Consider the following 24,053-nt stretch of genomic DNA (forward strand, 5'->3'; position numbering starts at 1 on the left):
GCTGGATTCTTGGGGTCAAGTCTCAAAAATTAGTAAGTTAGTAGAGGTTGGAGCAGGAAAGGTCTCTAGTGGAGATTTCAGGACTCTGAACTCAATGACATCCTATTCATGACATTTACAAATGACATGATGATTACATTCCAGAAATTACAAAGTTAGGGGTCACAACCCAACTGAAATACTTGGATGTACTGAAATACTTGGAGCCCTAAAATATTGTGAGCGGCATGTATGAGAGACTGAATCCAATCACATGATGTTCAAAGGGTAAGTCATTCCCATTGGGACTGAAAACTTGATCACAGAGACAGCAGATTAGGGGCTTTCACTTAGTTCTGGGCTTCTAAGTGCCGTCCCTCTCTGAGCCTCAGCGTCTCATTTGGGGCTAAGACCTGCCTTTAGTTCTGGGCTTCTAATTACAGTCCCTCTCTGCACCTCAGTGTCTCATTTGGGGCTGATAAGACCTGCCTCGGACAGACAGGGTGAGGATTCTGAGCAGCATCGTACGTGAACTGAGCCTGGAATCTAGGAGGTGCTCCATGCCTGTGGGTGCCTGCACACCTTTGCCTCAGTAGCAGCAGGTGTGCCTGTCACCTGGGGACTCCAGCTGACTCAAAGATGATGCTGCGCTGAGTGTGCCCAGCAGAGAGGCTGAGCAGGAGCCCACTACAGGTGAGAAGCAGGTCCCATTGCATTTTAGCCTCATCTGCAGTGACTCATTCAACCTCAGGTATCTTGCTTAAAAGTGGGACCTTGATAAAAAGGATCAAGGAAGAGTGCCAGGGAAGGGAGGGGAACTCAGCATCTTTTCCAAATAGAAGATTTTAAGGAATTAGGGATCTTGAGTGAAGACAGAGTCATAATGCCAGACATTTACCAGAGTGAAGTTGAAGGGAGTGACTTCTATTTGGGGAAAGTGGCACGCAAGGCTGGATCCAAGGTTGGAGGCTGTTGGATGCCAATGACAGGCTGTGGATTTAGGCTCAAAGTAGGGAGGGACTTTGAACCCATCACGGTGGTCTGAGTTTGAAATGCATTGTCTTATCATCGGGCTTCCCTGGTGGCTCAGATGGTAAAGCGTCTGCCTGCAATGCTGGAGACCAGGGTTCGATCCCTGGGTCGGGAAGATCCTCTAAGGAAGGAAATGGCAACCCACTCTTATCATGGGGCTTGGGTCAGATAGATCTTGTCCAAATCCTGGCTTAGCTTACTTCCTGTGTGACCTTGGGCAAACCCTTCCATTTCCCTGGCCTCTGCCTGGGTCAGAGTTCTGCTCACATAAAATGCTAAGGAAGCAGTAACAGATGGCAAAGATTCTCTGATTCTGCCTGCCAATAAGAATCACCTCTCCCTCCAGAACTAGGGGGGAAGCAGAAGCCATATGAGGGGAACTACTGAAGCCCCCCTGGCACCAGGGGAGAGTGAGACAATGAGAAGATCATTGCTTATTGCCCCTCTCTCAGCAAAACGGCAATCTCTCAGGAGACAGGAAGGATGAAGGCACTATTGACCTTTTGGGCTCCTTCTGGGATCTGGCACTAGACCTGACATCATAGAGACTCTGATCAACGCTGGAAAGAAAGAAACAATGAGGGAGAGAGGGAGGAAAGAACATTCCTCCAAAGAACATTCCTCAATGTTCTTGAGGGATGAAGAACATTCCATATGCTTAGCGCTCCTCCCTTACAGAATCTTATCTTCCCAAGAACCTAGTAAACTAGGAATTATCATCCCTCACTTTCTGAATACGAGCAAATTGGGCTCAGCAAATTGCCTTTTGTAATGTATGAGATCTGGCCAAGTTACTTCCCTGTGCCTCAGTTTCCTCATCTGAAAAATGGAGGTGGTGATAATATCATCTAGCTCATGGATTTGTTATATGAGTATTGTATCATATATGTATCACATGATAAATCTTGACTAAACCAAGAGTTTGATTGGAAGATTTTTCCTTCCATGTCGTGCACCTCTACAAACAAATATTTAAGTGGTTCCATCACTGTAATCAATGCCACATACATAAATTAATTTTCTTTCCAAGGTTGAGACCTGAGCACAATTTTGATAAACCACAGCTGTCCACATGTTTCTAAGCTGGGCTTTTTCTTTTTTGGAGGGTAGTGAAAATGCGGCACACAGCAAAGGAGGAAAAATCACTCTCATAAAAATAGCACTAAAGCAATAAGTGCAGATCATGGGATTCATGAGGATGACAACCCACCAGTGTCTATGAATATTTGATCAGGTTGGCTTTCGGGAGCATGGTCTGGAATTTGCAGGCAGGCTGTGGTTCAAGCTTGCAAGTGATATACATGCAAGTATGAAACTAACTCCTGCACCTGGGCAGCCCTTCCACCTGAAATTTCTGCCTTGTCAACTTGAAGCAGGTAGTGTGTCAACCGAAGGGACCAAGGGCCACCCCTCCACACCCCCAGAGTGACCCACATGGCCAGTGGTTCCCCTGGCACTGATCTGAGATGACACTATTAACAAGGGCTGAAAGCTACTCAGCCTGCTAGGGAAGATCTGGGTTCGTGTGAACCAATCTCCAAGTCCCAAGCTGTCCTCCAGCCCCTTTCAGGGACAGGTCTGGGAGCAGCTCAGGTTTCCCACTGCCGGGGCCTGTCTAAACAGATCCCATTACACCCCAGCAATGCCTCCCTGAGCCAGGGACACTCAGCTGAGGGAGGTCAGCTTTCGGTTTTCTGGACCTTGGGATGAGAGCATGTCGATGGGGCCTGGCAGTGTCCACCCCTGCATCCAGGCCTGTGGCCGCTACTTGAAGCTGCACATAAGAGGGCATGCCAGGTTTGAATCCTGGATCTGCCACTTTCTAGGTCTGGGGCTTGAGCAAATCCCTTAGCCTCCGAGCCTCAGTTTTCTTATCTCTGAGTGTGAAGATATAAAAGTATCCAGCTCTCACATTTATTAGGAGACACAAGTGATATAAGCCACACAAAATATTTCACATAGTGCTTAGTCCACACTAGTGCTTAATAAGTCTGAGCTACTTTTCTCATTTCTTCCCATTGTTACTGCTCAGGGCATGTTCCTAGGAAACAGAGTCCCACACTGTACTGGCCAAATTCATCTCTGTTAGACCTAAGTGGAACAATGAGATAGTCTAGTGCCCAACCATTTTCTAGAGATTGAGACTTTGGGGTCTACCTGATAGGCAGCTTCCTCCAAGCCACGCAGGTAGCTGGTGGCAGAGCTGAGCCTGGATCCAGGCCTTCTGAGGCTCCTCCTCCTCCTCTTCCTCCTCCTGCTCATCCTCTCCCCATCCCCCTCTGCACTGCACTCTCCAGCAGACGAAGTGTTTGTACACGTATCTGTCACCATCGCATCAGTTTCCTGTGGAAGCCACGTCCAAAACAAAGGGATCAGGGCCTTGCAGCCTCGTCTCACTTGCATCTGTCCTTCTCTCCTGCAATGCATTCTGGGAAGCTCCTCTGAGCTCTGGGAATTAGCATCCTTCTGACAGACTTCTCCAGGTCTAAAGGAAATCAACACCTTTCTAAGATTTCTATTTGCCCTCAAATTTCAGCCCCAAGCCTCAGTAATATCTCTGTTCCTCACTCCCTCCATTTCAAAGGAGAGCTACAGAAACACACCTGCCTCCGGCTTCTTTTTGTGAAAGCTAAAGTAAATGTTCAGGGCACAGGGGCTTTTCTCCTCCCAAGAAAGAGGAAAGGAAGAGCAGGGTTTGTAAAAATCATGCCCCAGGCACTGAGCCTCCTGCTAAAACATGAAGGTCACTTGTGTTATTATAAATGTTATTTTTTCCATAAACCTGAACTGCATCGTAGTCCAGACAAAACAATGTTTGCCTCAAAACAAAACAACACAGGCTTTGCACCTAGACAGATGTGAGTCTGACTCCCAGCTCTGCCATGCACTGACCCCGGGACCTTCACCACTTCATCGCCCAGCTCCAGACCTCCGTCTTCTCATCTGAAAAACAGTGACAACATTGTCCACCTCCATGGCTCTTTGTCAGAGCCTTTGAGCAAAATGAGATGATATATGAAAAGTCCCAGACCTAGGAGACACACAATCAATAAGAGCTTTCTTTAAGTGACTGTCACCACAGGGTCCTCAATCCTCCAGCAGCATATAAAGCAGAGTTTCAGGATGGTTCTGCTGCTAGGAGGAAGCTTGCTTGCTTGAAAAACCACTGAACCTCTAAACCTCATTTTCCAGATGCATCTGCGCTCCAGAGAGGTAAATTAGAAGGGAAGTAGGAAAACAAAAAAAGCTGGAGATAACACAGAAAATCTGTTTCAGGGCCAGGGGCTGCAGAGGGACAGACAAGATGACCAGGAATTTTGAGACTTATTTACAAAGTCACACCCACAACCTCAACCCCTGTGACCTTAGCGCCATAGCCAAGCACCCCATTGAGCCCACTGGAGGATTTGCAGTGGGGTTCACGGCTGTGGGCAGGTTGACTGGTCAGCAGAATGTGTCTTTAGGTCAGTTCCGTTGCAATGAAGTGAGAATAATACCTCAATACCAGGCTCGTTGTAAAGACAAATACTTAATGGAATAAAAGTGCTGCTAACTCATCCAAGTGGGGGATGCCAGGCATTGTGCCGGGTGCACCCCAAATATTTGGTCCTTTGAGCTAATAAAATTTATGTATGTTAAGAGGAATCTTTCTCTCACAGTAGCAATTGGAAAATAGGTTTCACTTGCTATAGATAGATGATCATCATAAAAATTTTGTTGTTGTTATTGTCGCTCAGCTGTGCCTGATTCTTCGATACTCCATGGACTGCAGCACGCCAGGCTCCCCTGTCCTTCACCATCTCCCAGAGCTTGCTCAAACTCCTGTCCATTGAGTCGGTGATACCATTCAACCATCTCATCCTCTGTCGTCTTCTTCTCCTCCTACCTTCAATCTTTCCCAGCATCACAGTCTTTTCCAATGAGTCAGCTCTTCGCATCAGGTAGCCAAAGTATTGGAGCTTCAGCTTCAGCATCAGTCTTTCCAATGAATAAAATAAAGTCTGCCAGTGTTTCCACTTTTTCCCCATCTATTTGCCATGGCAAGTTTGGTTGTTGCAAACTTCTTGATGCCAGAATCCTTTGTTCTTACAACTGTCTGCCTAGGTCTGGCCACAATGTTGCTAAACCTCCAATATGGCAAATGTTATTCTCTGTTCTGCAAATTATCACTACATGAATGGAAAAGTGTTATACTTTCAAAGGTCAGACCCTTGAGAATGGGCTATCCTATATTTTTCAGGTTATAGGCAACATTCTTAACTGGTAGCTAAAGCAATGGAACACGAAGGTTAAAGGAAAAGAAACAGATCCAATATGGAGTCAGAACTGTTCTTCCCGAGGGAGGTGTTAGACCATCCTCCCTAACACCACTGAGTGGATGGGCAGGTGGGACAATGGGAGGAGTCTTGTTGCCTCCCGCCTTAGTCAGCTAGGGCTGCCAAAAAGCACTAATAGGGGGCTCAAACAACAGAAACTTATTTCATTACAATTCTGGAGGCTAGAAGTCCAAGATCGAGGTGTCAGCAGGGTCAGTTTCTTCTTGTGGATGGCCAGTGTCTCCACGTGCCTTCAAGTGGCCTTCCCTCCGTGTCTCTGTCTCGATTTCTTCTCTTTACAAGCTCACCGGTCATATCAGGCTTCATTTTGACCTAGTTACCTCTGTAAAGACCTTATCTCCAGTACAGTCACAGTGTGGTACGAGGGGTTAGGACTTCAGTAAATGAATTTCAGCCCTGAGCCTTCTCCTCATAGTGAGAGGTCAGGGTGCCTGTCGGGGCCTCACGCTCTGGCTGGCCTCTCAGCGGCAGGGGTCTCTGAGCCCAGGGCTGCCAGTGGGATCCATGGCCATCACACATGGGCAGAGCCTACTCCAACGACATCTCCTCAGAGGCCTCTTCTACCCATTCTGTCTAAAAAGGAACCCCTTCTCCACTCCCACGCACTCTCTGTACAGAGGTTATCATTACTGGAACTTGCTATGAGTTATTCATTTGTTGGTTTCTTATCTAAATCCTCCACTAAAATGTCAGATTCATGACGACAGAAATTTTAACTTGTCCCAGCTGTATTCCCAGCACTGAAAATGGCCCCTGGGGCAGGGGATGGGACCCAGCACTGAAAATGGCCCCTGGGGCAGGGGATGGACAGGGGAGGCGAGGTGAGTGGTGGAGCACAGGGGATTCTGATAGCAGTGCAACTACGCTGTGTGAGACTGTCCCGTGGATTATTCATGTCATGATGCATTTGTTCAAAGCCAGAGAACACACAACCTAAAAAGAGAATCCTAGTATAAACTATGGACTTCAGTTAATAATACTGTATAAGTAATAACGTGCATGCGTGCTAAGTCGCATCAGTCGTGTCTGACTCTTTGCGACTCTGTGCACTGCAGCCCACCAGGCTTCTCTGTCCATGGAATTCTCCAGGCAAGAGTACTGGAGTGGGTGCCATGTCCTCCTGCAGGGGCTCTTCCCGACCCAGGGATTGAATCCACATATCTTATGCCTTGGAGAAGGAAATGGCAACCCACTCCAGTACTCTTGCCTGGAGAATTCCATGGAGGGAGGAGCCTGGAAGGCTACAGACCACGGGGTAGCAAAGAGTCGGACACGACTAAGCAACTTCACTTTCTTTCTTTCTATAGTTCCTTTTGGAGAAGGAAATGGCAACCTACTCCAGTGTTCTCGCCTGGAGAATCCCATGGTCAGAGGGGCCTGGTGGGCTACAGTCTATGGGGTTGCAAAGAGTCGGACACGACAAAGCAACTAACCCATACACACACACACACACACGCACACGCATGCGCACGTGCGCACACACACACACACACACACACACACATCTTATGCCTCCCACATTGGGAGGCAGGTTCTTTACCACCAGCACCACCTGGGAAGCCCAAATAATAATGTATCAATTATCAATAATAATGTGTCAGGGGAACAAGTAACAGCAGTAAAACAAGAATCATGATAAGGAATCACTAAGACCCCAAAAGGGAAGGTCTCTTGCCCAAGTTTACTTTCAGTGGGTAGAGGGCCAAGGGGGATCCTGACTTAGGTCTGTATAACACCAATGCCTGTAAGGTCCCATGCACCCACAAACCCACACTCTGGTCAGTGAGTGTGGAATCTGCACTCTGCCGCAGGTTCCAGGGCTCCCAGGAAGTTGATACTAGAGGTCAGGTGAGAAGGCCACTGAAGTAATCCCTGAGAGTTTCCTGGAGGAGGTGCCACTAGAGCCTTCACAGGGAAGCACAGATTCTGGAGTCAAGCTTGAGTTTGTGGTTGGATTCTGTGGCCCTGGGCAAGTTGTTTGACTCTGGGTCTCAGTGGTCTCACTAGAAAATGGGAATATGGGGCCTGCCTCCCAAGATGGCTATGAAATTTAAGAGGGGTCCCAGTACCGTCATGTGCAAGCTTAGAAAAGATTCTTAATCTCTCCAAACCACAGTTCTTTCATTTGTAAAGTAGAAATAATAACAGTACTTACCAAAAAGAATTGTCATGAGAAGTAAATAAGGTAGCACACGTGAATTATTTTGCATGGCTCCTGAAATATAGTGAATGCTCATTAAATACTGTGGTACCTTTAATCAAGATATTCGTGGCAGAGGAGTAAATTGGTACAAACAATTTTGGATAACAATGTGGCAGATCAAATGTAAAATGTCCCTACCTCTGATCCAGCAATTCTACTTTTAGGTGTTTATTCCATGGATGTATCAAGACATACATGTGAGGATACTGACTGGAGCATTGTTTGTAGCTGCAAAATGCTGGAAGCAACTCAAATGCTTGTTGTTAGGGGAATTATCAATCTAGTTACACCAATCACAGCTAGACCCACAAAGAACTAGCATGCTGTTGTTCCAAGGCAAAATGCAGATTTGTGTGCATATCCAGAAAGAGGGCCATGACATATTGTTAAGTAAAAAAGCAAGCAGTGGAAGAGTTGTACATACTAATTCATCTTTGTTAAAAGCCACACACATGTGCTTAGAAATATTCTAAAAAGAATTTCAGGAAGCTATTAATGGTGATCCTTCTAGAGTAGCGGTTCTCAGCAGGGCTAATTTAGCCTCCTGGGGACATCTGACAAAGTCTGGAGACATTTTTGGTTGTCACACGGGGGTGGGGGGGGGGAGTGTGCCACTGACGGTAGAAGCCAAAGATGCTGCTCAACATCTTGCATGGAACAGGCACAGAACAGCCCCAGAATGAGTTATCTGGCCCTAAATGAGAAACTGCGCTTGAGAGAGAGATGAGGGCTATTGAATTTGGTGAGGAAGACTTATTTTAATACAGTGCTTTTCTAATGTTTGAATGTATTCCATTCATAGGAACAACAGCAACAGATCTGCCCGCTCTAAACTGTGAGATCAGGCATGTAGAATGCCAGCACAGGTGTTTGCTCACATGGTGTTCTTCCCATGAGTTTCAGTTTCTGCATCTGCAGAGTGGGTGTGCTGAAGCCTGCTCTCAGCACTCACAGAAGACAAAATGTACCAGGTTGAGTGCTACCCACATCTCAGGGCTCTGCGGTCATGCTTCAGGGACAGGCAGAGGCCACCCCAGAGATGCTCCTGGAGTGTTTCAGGGCAGGGCCGACAGCCTCGGCCTGAGCAGGGGGCCGGCAGAATCGGAAGACGGCTGTTGGCAGCTTGTGCTTGGGGCTACAGAGCCTGCAACCGTCAGAGGCAAAGCGAGCAGGGGCTCCAGGGCGGATCCCCGGAAAAACAGTCCAGTGCGCAGTCTGTCAGAACCCACTGTAGGGACAAAGGACACAGGCTCATTCAAGAAGAACAGAGAGTCCCGCACAGAGAGGGGTGGTCACGTGGACCTCAGAGCCCCCACCTGCCAGCTTCAGCTTCAGCAAAGCAGATCCAACAGTTTGGAGAAATGTTTTTATCTTTCCTAAATACCTGACAATAAAAATATCTAACATAGGGGTACTTACCATTGACTCCTACATATTACATTTTACACATATGTTTTCCTACTTTATGCTCACACCACCCAAGAACCAAGGAGCCGTCATTTTACAGGTGGAGAAACAGGTTCAGAGGGAAGTGAGATCTTCACAATTTCAGGTCAATCATTCAAGCCCAGGTGGTCTGGCTCTGAGTCACCGACCTGCCGGGGTGCGGCTGCCCCACATCCTTTCTGCTGCTGGTTACTCCAATCAAGTGTCTCCACCCACTTTCCAGACCAGGGGCACTTCTGAGAGACACACCCAGAGTCTGACTACCCACATCCTTGTCTGGCAAAGAACTGTCAGGAGCCCCACTGCTAAAATCAATTTCGTTTCCCATGGCACTAACCTGACTGCTGGGTCCCTGAGAGATAGGGCTGCCAGGTAACATACAGGACAGCCTGCTAAATGTCCCCTGCAAACTGTCCTGTTGTTGTTGTTTAGCTGCTAAGTCATTTCTGGCTCTTTTGCAACCCCATGGACTGCAGCCCATCAGGCTCCACCGTCATGGAATTTCCCAGACAAGAATACTGGAGTGGGTAGCCATTCCCTTCTCCAAGGCATCTTCCCAGCCCAGAGATTGAACCCATGTCTCCTGCACTGGCAGGCAGATTCTTTACCACTGAGCCACTAGGGAAGCCCAAACTGTCCTATATTATACTAAAAAAAATTATTTGTTATCTGAAACTCAAATGGAATTGGTGTCCAATCTTTTGATTTTCCAAATTCGACTACCTGTCAGAGCAAGGAGGAGATTAGCTCTTCCTCGGTCCCAAGAAGCTGGTCACATCCTGGAGAGTTTGCATCGGTTTCATCAGAGGTCTTGCTCACTTACCAAGGGAGCTTGGAGACTGCTGGGAGGCCAAGTGGTCACTGCCTGCACCAGTTACTCGAGCTGTTTGGAGGGACTTTTCTGGAGGCTGTTTGGCACAGGAGGAGAAGGGATTTAGAGCAGAAAAAAAAAAAAAAAAACTAATGGACTTTAAACTTCAGAGGCCTTCTCTGGCACAGGTCCTATCTGAGACCTTATTTTATATTTGTAAAGTCTACTGTCTCTTTCTCTTTTTAAAAGATATTTTTTCTTTCTAGAGCAGTTTTAGGTCTACAATAACACTGAGAAAGAGGTGTAGAGATTTACCACATACCCCCTGCCTACACATGTAAGTAGTCTCCACCTTTATTAACATCACTCACATGGGTGGTACATTTGTTGTCAAGGATAAACCTACACGGACACATCATAATCCCCCCAAAGTCCATAGCTTACATTACGGTACACTCTTGCTTTTGCACATTGTCTGGGTCTGAACAGATGTATAACAACGTGTATCTGTCATTATAACATCCTACACACTATTTTCACTGCCCTAAAAATTCTCTGTGCTCCACTTATTCATTACTCCCTTCCCTGAACCCCTGGCAACCACTTTTTACTGTCTTCATAGTTTTGCCTTTTCCAAATGTCATATACTTGGAATCACACAGCATGTAGCTTTTTTTGGATTGGCTTCTTTTACTCACTAATATACATTTAAGTCTCCTCTGTGTCTTTTCAGCGCTTGATAGCGCCTACTTTTTAAGGTATGAGCAATATTCCATTGTCCGCATGTTACACAAGTTTATTAATCCATTCAGTTACTAAAGGACACCTTTGTTGCTCTGAAGTTTTGGCAATTACAAATAAGTCTGCTATAAACATCTGTTTGCAGACGTTTTGTGGACAAACATTTTTAACTCTTTTGGAGAAATACTAAGGAGTATAACTGCTGGATTTGATGGTAAGAGTATGTTTAGTTTTGGAGGAAATTACCAAACTGACCTCCAAAGTGACTGTCTCATTTTGCATCCCCACCAGCATTGTCTGAGCATTCCTGTTGCTCCACATCCTCTCCAGCATTTGGTGTCTGTGCTTGAATTTTGGCCATTCTAATTGGTCTGTAGTGGTATCTCACTGTTGTTTTCATTTGCATCTTCCTGATGACTTAGGATGTAGAGCATCTTTCCATATGCTTATCTGTCTTCTGGAGATCTTCTTTGCTGAGGTATCTGTTAAGGTCTTTGGCCCATTTTTTAAAGGATTATGTGTGTTCTTACCATTGACTTGTACGAGTTCTTTGTATATTTGAGATACCAGTCCTTTATCACATGTGCATTTTGCAAATATTTTCTCCCAGTCTATGGCTTGTCCTCTAATCATCTTGACACTGTCTTTTGCAGAGCAAAGTTTCTCATTTTAGTGAAGTCCAGGTTATCAATTATGTCTTTGATGGTCATGTCTTTGGTGTACCTAAAGAGGCATCAGTAACTGAAAGGTCATCAAGGTTTTCTCCCCTAGTATCTTTCAGGCATTTTGCTTATTAATTTTTATTTATTTATTTTTGGTTGATCTGGGTCTTCACTAATACACACGGGCTTTCTCTAGTTGTGGCAAGTCAGGGCTACGCTTCATTGCGGTGAGTGGCTCCTCATTGTGGAAGCTTCTCCTTTTTAGAGCACAGCCTCATAGTTGTGGCTCAGGGGCTCAGAAGTTGCAGCACATGAGCTTAGTTGCTCCATGGCATGTGGGATCTTCCCAGACCAAAGACCAAACCTGTGTTCCCTGCATTAGCAGGCAGATTCTTAACCACAGGGAAGTCCTTTTAGGAGTTTCATAGCTTTATGTTTTATATTTAGGTCTATGACCCATTTTGAGTTAATTTTTGTGAGGGGTGTAGGATCTCTGTCTAGATTCATTTTTTTGACATGTGGATGTCCAGCTTCCAGCACCGTTTGTTAAGAACACTATATTTGCTCCATTGTTTGCCTCTGTTCCTTTTTCAAAGATCAGTTGACTGTATTTATGTGGGTCTATTTCCGGGCTCTCTATTCTGTCCCATTTATCTGTCTATTCTTTTGCTGTTACCACGCTGTCTTGATTACTTTGCAGCTTCCCAGTGAGTCTTGAGGTTGGGTAGTGTCAATTTTCTAACTTTACTTTTTTGTCCTTCAATATTGCGTTGGTTATTCTGGGTCTTCTTCTCTCCATATTAATTTCAGAATGAGTTTACTAATATTCACAAACATACTTGCCGGAGTTTTGATAGGAATTGCATTAAATCTATAGATCAAATTGGGAAGAACTCACATTTTGACAATATTGAGTGTTCCTTTCTACCCACAAACATTTACTTAGTATTATTATTTCATTCCTCAGAGTTTTGTAGCTTTCCACATATAGCCCGGTCAGTACAGTCAGTCACTCAGTCATGTCTGACTTTTTGTGACCCCATGCACTGCAGCATGCCAGGCTTCCCTGTCCATCACCAACTCCCAGAGCTTGATCAAACTCATGTCCATCAAGTCTGTGATGCCATTCAACCATCTTATCCTCTGTCGTCCCCTTCTCCTCCTGCCTTTAATCTTTCTTAGCATCTGAGTCTTTTCTAATGAGTCAGTTCTTCGCATCAGGTAGCCAAAGTACTGGAGTTTCAGCTTCAGCATCAATCCTTCCAATGAATATTCAGGACTGATTTCCTTTAGGATTGACTGATTTGATCTCCTTGAAGTCCAAAAAAGATGTCCTTTTCATCTGGACTCCTTGCAGTCCAAAAAAGATGTCCTTTTCATTACAGGGGCCTGGAATGCAAAAGTAGGAAGTCAAGAGATACCTGGAGTAACAGGCAAATTTGGCCTTGGAGTACAGAATGAAGCAGGGCAAAGGCTAACAGTTTTGCCAAGAGAACACACTGGTCATAGCAAACACCTTCTTTCAATGAAACGAGAGAAGACTCCACACGATTGTCAATACCAAAACCAGATGATTATATTCTTTGCAGCCAAAGATGGAGAAGCTCTATACAGTCAGCAAAAACAAGACCAGGAGCTGATTGTGGCTCAGATCATGAACTCCTTATTGCCAAATTCAGACTTAAATTGAAGAAAGTAGGGAAAACCACTAGACCATTCAGATATGACCTAAATCAAACCCCTATGATTATACAGTGGAAGGGACAAATAGATTTAAGGGACTAGATCTGATAGACAGAGTCCCTGAAGAACTGTGGATGGAGGTTCATGACATTGTATAGGAGGCAGTGATCAAAACCATCCCCAAGGGGGAAAAAAATGCAAAAAGGCAAAATGGTTGACTCAGGAGGCCTTACAAATAGCTGAGAAAAGAAGACAAGCTAAAGGCAAAGGCGAAAAGGAAAGATATACCCATTTGAATGCAGAGTTCCAAAGAAGAGCAAGGAGAGATAAGAAAGCCATCCTCAGTGATCAATGCAAAGAAGTAGAGGAAAACAATAGAATGGGAAAGACTAAAGATCTCTTTAAGAAAATTAGAGATACCAAGGGGACATTTGTGCAAAGATGGGCTCAATAAAAGACAGAAATGGTATGGACCTAACAGAAGCACAAGATATTAAGAAGAGGTGACAAGAATACACAGAAGAACTACACAAAAAAAATTTTCATGACCCAGATAACCATGATGGTGTGATCACTCAACCAAAAGCCAGACATCCTGGAATGGGAAGTCAAGTGGGCCTTAGGAAACACCACTACAAACAAAGCTAGTGGAGGTGATGGAATTCCAGTTGAGCTATTTCAAATCCTAAAAGATGATGCTGTGAAAGTGCTGCACTCAGTATGCCAGCAAATTTGGAAAATTCAGCAGGGGCCACAGGACTGGAAAAGGTCAGTTTTTATTCCAATCCCAAAGAAAGGCAATGTCAAAGAATGTTTGAACTACTGCACAATTGCACTCATCTCACATGCTAGTAAAGTAATGCTCAAAATTCTCCAAGCCAGGTTTCAACAGTATGTGAACCATGAACTTCCAGATATTCAAGCTGGATTTAGAAAAGGCAGAGGAACCAGAGATCAAATTGCCAATATCCACTGGATCTTTGAAAAAGCAGCAGAGTTCCAGAAAAACATCTACTTCTGCTTTATTGACTATGCCAAAGCCTTTGACTGTGTGGATCACAACAAACTGTGGAAAATTATTCAAGAGATGGGAATACCAGACCACCTGACCTGCCTCCTGAGAAATCTGTATGCAGGTCAAGAAGCAACTGTTAGTTCTAACTGTTGGAACATGGAACAACAGACTGGTTCCAAATAGGGAAAGAAGTACGTCAAGGCTGTATATTGTCACCCTGCTTATTTAACTTACATGCAGAGTACATCATGTGAAATGCTGGGCTGGAGGAAGCACAAGCTGGAATCAAGATTGCTGGGAAAAATACCAATAATCTCTGATGACACCACCCTTATGGCAGAAAGTGAAGAAGAACTAAAGAGCCTCTTGATGAAAGTGAAAGAGGAAAGTGAAAAAGTTGGCTTAAAACTCAACATTCAGAAAACTAAGATCATGGCATCCAGTCCCATCACTTCATGGGAAATAGATGGGGAAACAATGGAAACTGAGAGACTGTCCTCACATAAATCTTGAATATACTTTTTTATATTTATACCTAAGTATTTCATTCTGTGGGTTGCTAATGTAAATAGTATTGTGTTTTTAACTTTGAATTTTACTGATTCATTGTTAATATAAAGTGAGTGAAGTGAAAGTCACTCAGTCATGTCCGACTCTTTGTGACCCCATGGATCATATAGTCCATGGAATTCTCCAGGCCAGAATACTGGAGTGGGTAGCCTTTCCCTTCTCCAGGGGGTCTTCCCAATCCAGGAATCAAACCCAGGTCTCCCACATGCAGGTGGACTCTTTACCAGCTGAGTCACAAGGGAAACCCAAGAATACTGGAGTGGGTAAGACTACCACTCCCTTCTCCAGGAGATCTTCCTGACCCAGGAATCAACCCGGGGTCTCCTGCATTGCAGGCGGATTCTTTACCAACTGAGCTAAATATAGAGGAAAACGACTGACTTTTATACATTAACATTGTGTTGTGCAACCTGCTATATTGGTTTATTAATTTCAGAATGAATGCTCTTTCTTAAAGAGGGATCACAAACTGTTCAAATCCTTGCTATGGGGGCAGTGTCCAGGATGCTTCTGCCCCCCAGGACTGGTGGGAAGAAGCGGATCTCCTGCAGGTCCAAGCACTACAGGAAAGGGCTGACCCCGTAGGGAGGGCGAGGAGCCTAGTTAGGGCCAGAGCAGAAGGTGGTTCTAGAAGTAGAAATGAAAGTTACAGAGTTATGCTCAACAACTGAAAATGTCATCAAGCACCAAACTGGTGCCAGGCACTGTTGCTAAGAGACTTCATGAGCATAATTTTATCTAACCCTCACAGCAAGCCTGTGGGGCCAGTTTGATTGTGAGCTGTGTTTTGCCCAAAGAGAGGCTATGGGTACCCAAGAGCAGCACATGGGTAAATAGAACTGGGATTTGAGGTCAGGTCTTCTGAGAGAAGGGAGGAGCCTGGGGAGTCAGGAGAGAGACGGTGCTGGGCAGCTGTATGGGTAGGTCAGAGCCTGCTGTGTTAGTTTCTGATGAGGCTGTAGCAAATCGCCACAAACACAGTGGTGGAAACAATGCAAATGCATTATCTTACAGTGCTAGAGGTCAGAAGTCCAAACAGTCTCACTGGGCTAAAGTCAAAGTGGTGGCTCAGTTATATTCCTTCTGGTAGCTTTAAGGGTAGGATATATTCCCTTGTTTTTTCCAGTTTATAAAGGTTACCTACATCTCTTGTCTTATGTTCTCTTCCTCCATCTCCAAAGCCAGCAGCACAACATCTTCTGATCTCTCTCACTTTTTACTTCCTTCTTCCATATTTTAAGGACCGTTGTAATTATCTGGATCCACTCCAGGATCACCTCCCCACTTCAAGAGCCTTAATTAACTTCATCATATCTGTGAAGTCCCATTTGCCATATAAGGCAACCTATTCACAAGTTTGCGGGGTTAGGGCATGGGTATCTTTAGAGAGGGCATTTTTCTGCCTACCACAATTTCCTTGGCCTGCTGGGATCTATGCCTTTGTTCTGGGACTTGGGGTGAAGTCACTGGGCTGGAGTTGAAAGTAGGGATGTGGCTGGGCTGGCGAATGAAGGGAGGCCATGGAAACAGGTGATCCTGAGGTTGGGCCATGTGGGAGGGATCAAGGATGATCCTCCCTGAGCAAGGTCTCTGACCAAGACTCTGAAGATAGTTTATGCCATCTTGCAAGGTAGGGGTAACTCCTACCCACTGAACCATGCCTGGGCCACATGGTAGGGCACAGTTCTTCTCAGCGTTGTCTTCCAGATCTGTGGTACTGCAGGGAAATGGGGAAGAACTCAGAGAGAGCAGGTGGAGCGTCCTGGTGGTTCACATCTAAATAGTGTATCCTTTTGACCTAGAAGTTCCATTCATCTGAGTTTTTCCTACAAACAGACTCACCCATTCATGAAGAAACATGTACAAACTTAATTATTCCAACTGCATGCTCAGCTGCTCAGTTGTGTTCAACTTTGTGTGGCCCCATGGGCTGTAGCCCACCAGGCTCCTTGTCCAAGGAATTTTCCAGGCAAGAATACTGGAGCAGGTGGCCATTTATCTTCTTGACCCAGGGATCGAACTCATGTCTCTTGCATCTCTTGCATCTGCAGGCAGATTCTTTACCACTAGCACCACCTGGGAAGCCTAATTATTGCAAGATTATTTGTAAATTGGGAAACAATCTAAATTCTATTAGTAAGGGACTATCTTGGTGGTTTAAGATTCCATACAATGGAATCTTACACTGGCATAGAAAAGGTAAAGATGCTCTTTACACACTGTCATGAAAAATATCTCTCAGACAAAAGTAAGGTACTTCATACTGTATGCTACAATTAGTGCAAACATGGGCAAAGGGAAAATATAAACACACACAGTACTTACATGTCATAAAACATCTCTGGAGGAATATGCAGGGAACTGATAACACTGGCTGCCTCCAGGGAGGAGAAGTAGGTACCTGAGAGATAGGGTTGAAGGGATACTTCGTGATTTACTCATTTGCTCTTTAAAAATTTTGAACCATGAGTGTGCTACCTAACAATAAATAAAAAATTAAAACAGTGTTTTAAAAATCCTATGCAATCACATGCTTACAAAATTACTTGATAGTCTGAGTTGGAAAAAAATACAGCCCTTTGACCCAAGCTGATGATCTTAAGCATAAGCTCCTAAGGGCCATGGTATGCATGATACCCAAGTCAATTCCTGTTACCATTCTTACTTGCTATATCCAGGGACAATCAGGCTGAGAGTGTGTTGGTTTCCAAGTACACTTTGCTAGCTGTCCTCCAGACCTCTGCATACAACAGTTCCCCCATCTGGAGTAACCTTCCTCCCCTTCTTGCAGCTCTCCCAGCAACAATATCCATGCTCCTCCTCTTCCTGAGCACACATCAGAACTACATTTCCCAGGAGCATTGCAGGTGCGTGTAGTCTAGTTCAGACCAATGAAATGTGAGTGATATATGTTGCTATCAAGATATATGTGATATATGTTGCTATCAAGATATATGTGATATATGTTGCATGTCAAGAAGCAACAGTTAGAACTGGACATGGAACAACAGACTGGTTCCAAATAGGGAAAGAAGTACGTCAAGGCTGTATATTCCCACCCTGCTTATTTAACTTATATGCAGAGGACATCATGAGAAACGCTGGGCTGGATGAAGCACAAGCTGGAATCAAGATTGCCAGGAGAAATATCAATAACCTCAGATATGCAGATGACACCACACTTATGGCAGAAAGCGAAGAACTAAAAAGCCTTTTGATGAATGTGAAAGTGGAGAGTGAAAAAGTTGGCTTAAAACTCAACATTCAGAAAACTAAGATCATGGCATCCAGTCCCATCACTTCATGGCAAATAGATGGGGAAACAGTGACAGAATTTGGGGGGGGGGGCTCCAAAATCACTGGAGATGGTGACAGCAGCCATGAAATTAAAAGACGCTTGCTCCTTGGAAGAAAAGTTATGACCAACCCAGACAGCTTATTAAAAAGCAGAGACATTACTTTGCCAATAAAGGTCCATCTAGCCCAAGCTATAGATTTTCCAGTAGTCATGTGTGGATGTGAGAGTTGGACCATAAAGAAAGATGAGTGCCAAAAAATAGATGTTTTGAACTGTGAGGTTTTGAACTGTGGTGTTGGAGAAGACTCTTGAGAGTCCCTTGGACAGCAAGGAGATCCAGCCAGTCCATCCTAAAGGAAATCAGTCCTGAATGTTCATTGGAAGCTAAAACTCCAATACTTTGGCCACCTGATGCGAAGAATTGACTCATTTGAAAAGACCCTGATGCTGGGAAAGATTGAAGGTGGAAAGAGAAGGGGACGACAGAGGATGAGATGGTTGGATGAAATCACTGTCTCAATGGACATGAGTTTGAGTAAACTCAGGGAGTTTGTGATGGACAGGGAGGCCTGGTGTGCTGCAGTCCATGGGGTCACAAAGAGTCGGACACAACTGAACTGAACTGAACTGATGTTGCTATATCCAAGAACAGCCTATTAAAACCACCCATGTACAGTCCTGCCCCATTTACCCATCTACACACTGAAGAAAGGAGACGCCAAAGACCTAGTGGACGGTCCAGACATAAAGAATGGAGACCCTGAATGACTCTGTGGAGCATAGTCTCACCAACATTTTAGACTGTGGCAGGAACAGGAAAGAGACTTGTATTAGCTTAACCTCTGAGATTTCGGGTTGTTACAGTAATTGGCCTACGTTGACTAGTATTCTAAATAATTCCAATTCATTCTTCAGGTGTTGCCTTAATTGTTGCTTTGTCCTTTGGGCTGACCTCCTGTATGCCCGACCTGCCTGGAGGTAGGACAGAAAGGTGGCTGCACCCAACTCTGGGTGTGCCTTGGGCTTGGCTTGGATTAACATCAGAGGAGGCGGATAGTCATTCACACTGAGCATTACGCTTGGCTATAGTATGTTGCGTCCTATAGTCAAATTCCCTGGAAAGTTTAACTGGTATTTGCGGCGAGAGGGATTTAGTGTCCCTCCAGAAAAGACCATGAGTTCAGTGACTGTAGCTGAATCATTCTACAAAGCTCCTTTCCTAAAAGGAACATCCTTTCTGGTGTGGTTATGAAGGCCACATTGATTCTACAAGAATGGTTGCTTTTTTTTTTTCATGTTGATGGATTCCCAAATGGCTCAGTGGTAAAGAACCTGCCTGCTAGTGCAGTAGATGCAGGAGACATGGGTTCCATATCTGGGTCAAGAAGATCCCCTGAAGGAGGAAATGGCAACCCACTCAAGTATTCTTGCCAGAAAAATCCCATGGACAGAGAAGCCTGGCGCACTACAGTCCATGGGGTCACAAAGGGTCGAACACAACTGGACATGCACGTGGTTTATGTTGATGGCTATAATTAATCAATCATTAATTATTTGTTCACCTAACTTTTATGGAGCTTTTTTTCTGCCCTGGATGGGCACTGAGAATATAGAGGATAACACACAGCTGCTGCTCTCATGGGGCTTGTAGTCTAAATGGAGGACCAGGTCCAATTATAATGCCATGAGCTGAGGGCTAAGATGGGAGGGGGGGAATCTTTCTACATAGGGCTGTGGAGCCTGGAAGAGAGGCCCTGAAATTTAGCTGAAGGGTTGGATCTCCAACCTTCAGGAAGAATAGGAGTAAGCCTGGAGAGAAGGGAGAAGGAACAGCATTTGGAAAGATGAAAAAGTGAAGGAATGTAGAATGCTCTGTGAACTAACTTTACTTAAGGTTAAGCCTGAAAAGACTAACAACAAAGCCTGCAAACTCTAACCCTGCCTAATAATATCCCACATTCCTTGACTTCCTGCTGTGTGCCAGGCATTGAGCCAGCCATTAGTTAATCTTCCAAAGAACTCTAGGAAGTAAGCACTAATGTTCTATTTTATGGATGTGTTAATGCTATGGATGTGTTAATGTTATGGATGTGTTAAAGCCCTAACTCCCAATTTGACTGTATTGGGAGATAGGGCTTTTAGGAGATAATTAAGTTTAAATGAGCTCATAAGGTGGGATTTTAATCCAATGGGACTGGTGGCCTTCTAAGAAGAGGAAGAGAGATCTCTCTAGCTTTATGCGCACCCACCAAGGAAAGGTTATGTGAGGATACGATGAGAAAGCAACCACCTGTCAGCCAGGAAGAGGGCTCTACCAGAAGCTGAACCCTGTTACATCATGAGGCCAAAATTTCCGGCCTCCAGAACTGCAAGAAAATATATCAATATTTGCATTGTTTTTACACCATCCAGTCTGTGGTATTTGTTATGGCAGCCTGAGTTAACTAATACAATTAGTATTGTTTTTATTTTCATGATAATCATCATTATTGGTTTAGTAAACATTTTTTCTTCCACACTTATTGAGATATAATTGACATATAGCACTGAATAAGACAAAAATGCACGGAATAATGATTTGACTTAAATACATCAGGAAATGATTATTACCATAAGTTTAGTAAATATCCATCATCTCATAAAGATACAAAATTTAACAAATAGAAAACATTTTTTTCTTTGTGATGAGAACCCTTAGGATTTACAACTTTCATGTATAACGTACAGAAGTGTTCATTCTATTTATCATATATATTACATCTTTAGTATTTATTTGTCTTATAACTGGAAGTTGGTACCGTTTGACGGCTTTCATCCAATTCCCCCTCCCCCCACTCCCCACCTCCTGGTGACCATAAATCTGATCTCTTTTTGTATAAGATTGCTTTTTCATTTGTTTTGAAGTTTAACTGACGTGGAACACTATGTTAGCTCCCATTACACGACATAGCTATTTGATATTTCTATACATTTCAAAATGATCACCAAGATAAGTCTAGTTGCCATCTGTCACCATACAAAGATATTACATAATTTTTGACTATATTCTCCACACTGTACATTTTATATCCATGACTCATTTACTTTGCAACTAGAAGTTCCTATACATCTTAATCCCCCTCCGGCTATATCACTCCTTTCCCCATATCCCTCCCTTCTGACAATTTGTTTTTTTCCGGTAATTATGACTCTTTTTATGTTTTGATATTTGTTCGTTGTTTTATTAGTTTCCATATATAAGTGAAAATCATATTGCATTTGTCTTTCTTTGTCTGACTTATTTCACTTAGCAATATACCTTCTAGGATATCCATATTGTCTCAAATGGCAAGATTTCATTATTTTTTTAGGTTGAGTAACATTCCATTGAATATATATATGTGTGTGTGTGTATGTGTGGTGGCTCAGATGGTAAAGAATCTGCCTGCAGTGCAGGAGACCTGGGTTCAATCTCTGGGTAGAGAAGATCCCCTGGAGAAGGGCATGGCAACCCACTCCAGTATTCTTGCCTGGAGAATTGCAAGGACAAAGGAGCCTGGTAGGCTACAGTTCATGGGGTTGCAAAGAGTCATACACAACTGAGTGCCTAACATTTTCACTTTCACTTCAAATATATATATATTTATACTTTATCCATTCGTCTTTTGATTGGCACTTAGGTTGCTTCCATATCTTGGCAATTGAAAATAATGCTTTGATAAATATTGGGTACATGTAACTTTTCTTAGTATTTTCATTTTTCTCAAATAACCATGCAGAAGTGAAACCGCTGGCTGGTATGATAGTTCTTCTATTTTTAATTTTTTGCAGAATCTCCATAGTGTTTTCCATAGTGGCTGCACCAATTTACATTCCCACCTGCACAAGTGTTCCCTTTTCTCCACATCATCTCCAACACTTGTTACTAGTCTTTTCTATAATAGCTATTCTGACAGGTGTGAGGTAGTATCTCATTGTGGTTTTGAGTTGAATTTCCATGATAATTAGTGATGTTGAGCATCTTTTCATGTGCCCCTTTACAACCTGTATGTCTTCCTTGGAAAAACGTCTATTCAGATTCCCTGCACATTTTTTACTTGGCTTAGTCATTTTTTTTTTTTTTTTTTTTGGATGTTGCATGAATTCTTTGTATATTTTAGATATTACCCTCTTATCAGACCCATCATTTCCAAGTATCTTCTCCCTTTCAGGAAGCAGCCTTTTCACTTTGTTGATAGTTTCCCTCACTGTGCAAAAGTTTTTAGTTTGATGTGGTCTCTTTTGATTATTTTTGCTTTTATTTCCCTTGCTTGAAGAGACAGATCCAAAAAATATTCCTAAGGTCAATGTCAAAGAGTTTAAGTACTGCCTATGTTTTCTCCTAGAAGTTTTATGGTTTTGGGTCTTACACTTAAGTCTTTAATCCATTTTGAATTTATTTTTGTATATGGTGTGAGAAAGCAGATGACATGATACTATACATTGTTGTTGTTGTTCAATCACTAAGTTGTGTCCGACTCTGCAACCCCATGGACTGCAGCTTGCCAGGCTTCCCTGTACTTCACTAGCTCCTGGAGTTTGCTCAAATTCATATCCATGAGTCAGTGGTGCTATCTAACCGTCTCATCCTCTAATGCCCCTTTATCCTCTCGCCTTCAATCTTCCCCAGCATCAGGGTCTTTTCCAGTGAGTTGGCTCACCAGGTGGCCAAAGTATTGGAGCTTCAGCTTCAGCTTCAGCATCAGTCCTTCCAGTGAATATTTAGTGTTGATTTCCTTTATGATTGACTTGTTTGATCTCCTTGCAGTCCCAGGGACTCTCAAGAGTCTTCTCCAGCACCACAGTTCGAAGGCATCAATTCTCAGCCTTCTTTATGGTCCAGCTCTCACATCAGTACATAACTACTGGAAAAACCATAGCTTTGACTATATGGACCTTTGTAGGCAAAGTGATGTCTTTGCTTTTTAATACAAGGTCTAGGTTTGTCATAGCTTTCCTTCCAAGGAGCAGGCATCTTTTATTTTCATGGCTATACTATCTATAGAAAGTCCTAAAGATATTATTCCAAAATTATCAGAACTCTTTAATGACTTTGTTAAGGTCATAGAGTTCACAATTAATGTACAGAAATATTTTTTATTTCTATACACTAACAACAAACTGACAGAAAAAGAAATTAAGAAGGTAATCCCATTTATAATTGCATCAAAAAGAATAAAATACTTGGCCAAAAATCTAACTATGGAGGTAAAAGATCTGTATTTGGAAAACTGTATAACACTGATGAGAAGAATTAATAACACAAACAATTGGGAAGATATATCATATCCGTGGATTGGAAGAATTAGTATTGTTAAATTGACCAGAAGTCCCAAGGCAATCTGCAGATTCAATGCAATTACTCTCAAAATATAGAAACATTTATCACAGAACTAGAACAAATAATTATAAAATTTGCATGGAAACAAAAAAGACCCCAAATAACCAAAACAATCCTGAGAAAGAAGAACAAAGCAGGAAGGACCACGCTCCTTGATTTGAAACTATTCTTACAAAGCCACAGTAATCAAAACAGTATGGTGGTGGTAGTGTTCAGTCACTAAGTCGTGTTTGACCCTTTGTGACCCCATGGCCTGCAGCATGCCAGGCTTCCCTGTCCTTCACTATCTCTTGGAGTTTGCTCAGATTCATGTCCATGGAGTTGGTGATGCTATCTAACCATCTCATCCTCTGCTACCCCGTTTTCCTTTCCTCCAAAGATTGGAGAATCTTTCCCAGCATCAGGGTCTTTTCCAGTGAGTCAGCTCTTAGCCTCAGGTGGCACAAAAAAAGACAAGATCAGTGAACCAGAAATAAATCCATACTTATATGGGTAATTAATCTATGATAAAGAAGACAAAATACAGAATGGTGAAAGACAGCCTCAGTAATAAATGGTGTTGGGGAAACTGGGCAGCTATATGCAAAAGAAACAAACTGGACAGGCAGACATTTCTTGACCATCCAACATTCATCTTGCTCCTTCCCTGCTCTACAAGTAGCTGATTCAGGTATCTATTCAGTTGGTTGCCTGTGCTGCTCTGGCTAGGGGACTCTGACCCCTCACCTGTAATTCAAGGGGTGTGTCTGATTTGGTCAGTGACCTTCTGATCCCTGCCACAGTCATCTGATCAGTCTTTTTTTTTTTTTTTTTTAAATCTTTTCCTGGTTCCTCCTCATTTCCCAGTCTTGACATATAGGAGAACCCAGGACTCAGTCTTTGCATCTCTTTGATTCTCTAGCTACACTGCCTGCCCA

The 24,053-nt window shown here is 43.5% G+C and overlaps 1 long non-coding RNA gene across 1 annotated transcript in view; it reads right to left on the minus strand.

The window, feature by feature from the left end:
• LOC145518725 (uncharacterized) overlaps positions 1-24,053 on the minus strand; it is a 157,037-nt gene that overhangs the window by 11,237 nt on the left and 121,747 nt on the right. Inside the window, exons 4-8 of the long non-coding RNA XR_014063223.1 lie at positions 16,805-16,880; positions 9,721-9,905; positions 7,504-7,563; positions 3,860-3,954; positions 3,169-3,354 (exon numbers count right to left, since the gene is read on the minus strand). This is a non-coding gene — a long non-coding RNA (uncharacterized LOC145518725). The remainder of the gene's footprint in view (positions 1-3,168; positions 3,355-3,859; positions 3,955-7,503; positions 7,564-9,720; positions 9,906-16,804; positions 16,881-24,053) is intronic.

The sequence above is a fragment of the Giraffa tippelskirchi genome, chromosome 8 (assembly GCF_054371585.1).
Source record: "Giraffa tippelskirchi isolate mGirTip1 chromosome 8, T2T-mGirTip1v1.2.pri, whole genome shotgun sequence".
In the NCBI taxonomy this organism is placed as follows: Eukaryota; Metazoa; Chordata; class Mammalia; order Artiodactyla; family Giraffidae; genus Giraffa; species Giraffa tippelskirchi.